This window comes from Tenrec ecaudatus, chromosome 3, assembly GCF_050624435.1.
Source record: "Tenrec ecaudatus isolate mTenEca1 chromosome 3, mTenEca1.hap1, whole genome shotgun sequence".
NCBI lineage: Eukaryota > Metazoa > Chordata > Mammalia > Afrosoricida > Tenrecidae > Tenrec > Tenrec ecaudatus.
Window position 1 is genome coordinate 210,710,921 of NC_134532.1, and position 6,000 is coordinate 210,716,920.

Consider the following 6,000-nt stretch of genomic DNA (forward strand, 5'->3'; position numbering starts at 1 on the left):
CCTTCAACTATGTGAATTGTAGCAAACTATGATTAACGTTGCAAAGAATTTGAGAACATGTCCCGGGGTTCGTGTTCAATCTGTACACAGACCAAAAGACAGTTGTCCAAACAGAGCAAGAGAATACCGAGTAGCTTAAACTCTGGGGGAAATGTGTGTTGAGGTTGCATCCTTTCACCATTCTTATTCTGTCTGTGTGCCGAGCAGATACAAGAAGCTAGACTATATGAATAAGAATGCAGCATCCAGGATCGAGGGAAGACTTATTACGAATAAGTTTGCAATATGCAGACAACACACCCTTGCTTGCTGGAAGCAAGGAAGACTTGAAGCTCTGACTGATGGAAACCAAAGAGGGCAGCCTTGGTATAGAGTGCTGCTCATTGTACATAAAACAAAAACCCCGTAACGGGAACAGTGGACCACATCCTGATAACTGGACACAACATTCAAGTTGGCAAGTATTCCTCTGCGTTGTATCCACAATGAATGCTCTTAGAAGCAGCCATCAAAAAGATCAAATGGCATATTGCAGGCAGCAAATTTACTGCATAGCTCACTGCCACCCAGTTAATTCAGACTTTACCTTAGAATAAAAATTCCCCTTTGGGTTTCCAAGGCTTTAAATCTTTAAGGGAATAGGCAAGCTCATATTTCTCCTGCAGATACTGGTGAGTTAGAACTCTCTTTAAGTGCTAAGGAACAAAGATGGCCCCTTAAGGACCAAGACATGCATGGCACCAGCCACGGTATCTTCTATCATTTCATACATATCTGAAAGCTGCACAATAAATAAGACGGCAAAATAATTTTTGTGTTTGAATTGTGGCATTAGTACAGAATATCAAAGGTCCTATGGACTTCCAGAAGAACATACACATCTGCCTTGGAAGAAGTATAGTTAGATTGTTCCTCAAGAGTGGGGATGATGTAATGTGTTACTCAGGCTGCTCACCAAATGGTCAGCAGTTCAAAACCACCCAAGCCCTGAGGGGAAAAGGGGGAGGCTTTCTACTCCCATAAAGATTTACAGCCTCAGAAACCCAAGGGACAATTCTACTCTATCTTATAGGATCTCTTATGAGTTACAATTGACTCAATGGCAACGAGTACATTATCAGGAGAGACTAATTCCTGAAAGCGAAACACAAAACAAAACATCATGCTTGGTGAAACAAAGAGTCAGCAAAAGGTGGGAAAACATCAAGGAGATGGACTGGCACAGTGGTTGCAACAATGGGCTCAAACATATCAGCAATGTGAGCACAGGACCGGGCAATGTTCTCTTTCATTGTACATGGGATTGATATGAGTTGAAATAGACTTAAAAGCACCTAACATTGAGAAGAACCCTAGTGCTGTAGTAGTGGCATGTCTTGCTGCTAACTGCTGAGTCAGCATCGACTCAGTGGCAGTGAGTTTGGGGCTTGAGTCTAACAACCACCACCTCTCCATCCTGTAGCTAGCTCAATGCCAGGAACATAGAGAGCCCTTCGTCTCTGTGTTCGGAGGACTGGCAGCGATGGCAGACACTGGTAGATATGGATATTGGGAGGTTCTATGCAAATGCACCTTAAAATGCAAAGGTAGTCGTGAAAGAGAACTTCCTCCCAGCCTGGCCATCAAAAGAGATAGCGTCTGGGGTCTTAAAGGCTTGAAGATAAGCAAGCAGCCATCTAGCTCAGAAGCAACAAAGCCCACATGAAAGAAGTATATCAGCCTGTATGACCATGAGGTGTCAAAGGGATCAGGGATCAGGAATCAAAGAACAAAAAAATCAGATCATTGTGAATGATGGGGGAATGCGGAGTGGAGACCCAAAGCCTATCTGTAAGCAACGGGACACCCCCTTACAGAAGGGTCACAGGGAGGAGATGAGCCAGTCAGCGTGCAGTGTAGTAACAATGAAACATACAACTTTCCTCTCATTCTTAAATGCTTCCTCCCCCACCCCCCACTATCATGATCCCAACTCTACCTTACAGACCAGATGATATACAATGGTATAGATAGGCACCAGAAACACAGGGGATCCAGGAGAGCTGATCTCTCCAGGACCAGTAGTGAGAGTGGTGATACCGGGAGGGTGGAGGAAGGGTGGGATGGAAAGGTGGAACCGATTATAAGGATCTACATATAACCTCCTCTCTGGGGGACACACAACAGAAAAGTGGGTGAAGGAAGACGTCAGACAGTGTAAGACATGAAAAAATAATAATAATTTTTAAATTATCAAGGGTTCATGAGGGAGGGGAGAAATGAGGAGCTGATACCAAGGGCTTACGTGGAGAGCAAATGTATTGAGAATGATGAGGGCAATGAATGCACAAATGTGCTTGACATAATTGATGTATGTATATATTGTGATAAGAGTTGTATGAGCCCCCAATAAAATGATTTAAAAAAATAGAAGTATGGGACACTAGCTGTATTTATGTCTGTAAGATTCACACACAGAACAAAGAGGAGCAGAAAATGAGAGAGAAACTTTTTTGTCATGTCTTCCTTTACTTCCCTGTTCCCGCCGACTCCATCCCTATTACAAAAGGAGGAATCGGTTGTGTTTTCAAATGGGTTTTTGCACTCTTTCAACCATGAGCTAGACACTAATGCAATGACACAGCTGATCATGCACAATAAGATGAAAGCTGAGTCCTCATGGCAGGGATTTTCCAAGACTAATCTGCAAGTTGCAGATGCACAGACATTGAGAGGACCAACTTGGTCAACACAAAAGCCTTCCCCTTCTTGTCTGACTGCCTTGGTCAGGCACCTCTCCTGTTGGTTGTGCCTGACAATGTCATTCCATGCCTTCCCTGATAGCTGCTTAGTCTTGATGCTGGTCTCCAAAGCCCCATCTGTGTCCACCCCTTTCCCCTTGCCTTTGGGTGTCTACCATGCTTGATGAAGGATTTGGGATCAAATGGCGTTAATAGACACTACTCACTCACATCCCTGTTCAAGTGGCTCCCAGGACAGGTGCCCTTCTGCCATCCTTTAGATCGGCCTCTGCCTGTGGGCAGCACAAACTATAACCAGCCTAGACCTCCTGTCATTGTACCTTCTCCTACTTGATGAGAATAGACAAGCCCGTGTCTTATGTCCTGCAAGGGTGTTGTTGATATTTGTTGTTTGGTGCCATCAAGTCGGTTCCAACCCACAGCGACCCTATGCAGGGCAGAGTGAGACACTGGCCAGTGTTGCAGCGTCCTCATAGCTGAGCCCATTGTTGGAGCCCCGGTGTCAATCCGTCTTGGTGAAGACTATCTTCATTCAGGGTTAGCAACCTAAACATTCACGGCCACAAGTTCATCTCAGATATCGATCCCGTATCTGGAATTGTCAAGGACAATCTACGGGTAGATTGAGGATGGATCATTTTGGTCTTCCAGCAATCAAAGCAATCCCAATTCATTGAGGAGCAGGTGGGGGCTGGTGGGGAGCAGATCACATTAGTGATATTGTTGTTGGGGAGTCAATCTCCAACTCCTGACAACTCCATGCACGACAGGGTCAGACGTTATGATCCACTGGGTTTTCATTGGCCACATTTTGTCAAGTAGAGGACCTGGCCTTCCTTCCTAACCCATCTTACCCTGAAAGCCCTGCTAAAACATGTGCAGCACTACAGCAGCCCCAGAGCCTCACTCATGGGTGAGGGGTGGCCAAGCAAGCATGAGATTCCTTGACTAGGTATGCAACACAGTTCTCCCACCTGGAAGGTGAGAGTTGCCACCACTTGTCCTTTTGCATAGTCACTCTTGAAACAAACAAAAGTAAAATTGTGTACTGACCATACCATCTTATTCTCAAGTGATTCTAAGGGACAGGTCCTGAGTCAAGAGACACCTATGAGCAGTTTGATTTCAGTACTTGTAGAACACCTTTGGACTCAGTTAAAAGTTGTGGGCTTGACATCATTTTTTTTCCCAAAATCTATTAAATTATTCATCCACTGAAAACAAACCCTCAAAAGCTGACTACTTTCATCTCCTCTTTCATTTATTCATTCAATAAATATTTACTGAGCACAGGGTGGATGTCACGTACTGTACTGCTCTGTGTGTGCTATGAGGAATATCCACAGTAGGCACTGTTATTTGCTGATTACAATACACCTCGAATTGCTCAAGATACCAGTGCCGCATAGCAACAGAGCTGGGTTCATGTCCTGAGTCTAACCCCAGAGATCCTTTGACCTTATGCTACATTCAAATCCATGCCTCTCAAAGTACAAAACCCACTGGAGTTAAGAAACAAAGCTTGGTCTCAAGCAGCTTAGAATTTAGGAAACTGAGGTGCTCAAATGCTAACCAAAAGTTTTCAAACTCTGCAGTGTGTGTGGAGGGTGGGAGATGAGGTTGTGTGGCTGCATGTTTTGGTAAAGATGTATACTCTTAGAAACTCGGTGTAGCAGGTTTTTTTCTGCCATCTCTGGTCACAATGAGTCAGAATCAATTAGGCGGCAGTGGGTTTTGAAAACATTAACCTTCTGTGAGTATCTTCCCAGGTAGCATTCATCCAGCTGTGGTCTATTTTGCAAGGGAGACTGGGTGTCATTAAACACTTTCAGACACAATAAAGTGATGATCCTGGAGCTGTGACATCATTCTGACCATTGGGGGAAGCTGTTACCAGGAAAATAGCTCTGTGAGAAATTGAAGGAAAGTTTCAATAAAAGATGACCCTATAGGGCCTGCCCCAAGGGAAGTGGTACAGCTGAACTAGGGGGCTGATCCTCAAAGCAGAGCCTGGGGATAGAGTTATTTTCACAGCAGGCATTCCGTCTGCTCCATTCCTGTTTTGTGCTTACTGAGGAACATTCTGAGGCCTATTTGCTTCCCAGGCACACCTACTGGGAAGACAGATGGAGGTTTCTGCTCCCAGGAAGACTTGCAGTCTCAGAAACCTACAGGGGCAGCTCCACTCTGTCCATAGGTCACCATGATGCAGAAATGACTGGATGGAAGTGGGTTTGGGTTGGTTTAGAGCCTCTAGAGGAGCTCCCATTGGGGCAGTGGATGATGTCTGTGGCTGCTAACCACAGGTCAGCACTCTGAACTCACCAGATACTCTATAGAGAAATGGGGCTTCCTGCTCCCATAAGCCCTGCAGCCTTTGAAACTCAAAGGGGTGATTGTACTCTATCTGATAGGGCCATGATGTGCAGGAATCACGCTAACAGCAGCGTGCTAGGTTGGTTTGGTTTGGTTGTGTTGTATTGTTCTCTCTAATCAATATATTCTGTTGGATAAATTAGAGATCTTTGTGTAGCGCTCCACAGTCTAAAAGATTATATTGGAGAAGCTGAGATTGAAGGTTTTCCAACCACCTTCAATATCTAGTTCCTGTAGATAACTCCACCCTCACCAGTTCCAAATATGCACCCCATCTTCCAACCCTATGAAACCATCTGTTATTTTCTCTCTTAATATTCATGGAAGCAATAGTCAAGTGATCAAACACTGCATTGCATTGGATAAATATGTTGCACAGGATCTCTTGAGCCATTCTAGGTGTATTTCAATCATTTAACAAATATCAGTACTTACTGCTGATATTCCTCATAGCACATGGGATAGTATAGTACGTGGTATCCATTCTGTGCTCAGTAAATAGGTATTGGATGAGGAAATGAAAAGTGGTTAGTTTTTGAGGGTTTGTTTTCAGTGGATGAATAATTTGATAGATTTGGAGGAAGATAATGACAAGTGTTGAAAATCAAGAATGTTCCTTTGAGGGTTAAGATGTGTGTGACACAAGTCTTGGTATTTTCAATGGCCTCATATGCATGTGAAAGTTGGATGTGAATAAGGAAGACTAAAACAAAATAGACGCATTTGAACTTCAGTACTGACAAATAACATTGAAAGTATCATGGAACACATGGGTACAGATAAGAGCTAGAAACACAGGGAATCCAGGACAGATAAACCACTTAGGACCAATATTGAGAGTAGTGATACCAGGAGGGGAAGGGGAAGGCGGGGGGAGAAAAGG